This window comes from Acomys russatus, chromosome 25 (assembly GCF_903995435.1).
Source record: "Acomys russatus chromosome 25, mAcoRus1.1, whole genome shotgun sequence".
NCBI classification, from domain to species: domain Eukaryota; kingdom Metazoa; phylum Chordata; class Mammalia; order Rodentia; family Muridae; genus Acomys; species Acomys russatus.
This window is the reverse complement of record NC_067161.1, coordinates 52,741,773-52,742,523: the sequence shown is the minus strand read 5'-3', so window position 1 is coordinate 52,742,523 and position 751 is coordinate 52,741,773.

Sequence of the window (751 nt, the reverse complement as noted above, 5' to 3'; positions counted from 1 at the left end):
TTCTGTGGAGTTTCAGTTTTGTTTTCTGGCAAAAGAAAACAAAAGTGAAACTGTTTCACTAGCCTGGCTCACAGCAGCTGGGAGGAGCGGACTAGCAGAATTCTCAGCTCAGGGCGGTTCCCTATAGCTATTCACTCCCAGAAGGCCATTCTGCAACGTGAACTAGTCCCCTGCCATGCCCCTCATTCTGTGCTGTCCCCGTGCTACTGTGGCTGTGACCTCCAGGGTCAGGTGGTCAGCGGCCAGGTCTCCTCTGGGCAATTCAAGGGCTTCTTCCTCCCTCTCCCTTCCTGACTGGCTTTACTCCATCTGGGTCCCCGCCCCTTTCTCAACCTGTGACGTCACTCCTCCACTAAGCTACCATCTGGTCCCTCTGGTGCTAAGCTTGAGTCTCTTCCCTGAAGAAACAGCTCCTGCATGCCCTGCACCTTGCTTGACTTTGAAAACAAGGTTTGTGAGGAACACGGCAGAGGCTGCAAAGTGCTGGACGCTCAACCTACAGGCTTTAGGGCAAGTTTCGGAGCAGTCAGAGATAGCTTGTCGGCTGCTGCAGAAAAACAATGATGGCAAACACTGAGGTAAACCCAAGGGGACAGGCAGCTTGAGGAGGCTTTGTTATCCCACCCTCAGCTGGTAAAACTGAGGCACCAAGGCCCTGAATAACCCGCACAAGTTCCCAGGCAACATGGTCCACCCAAGGCGTGACAATTCTGCAGTGAATCACTTGCGCTTATCCTGCTCTTGGTATGAA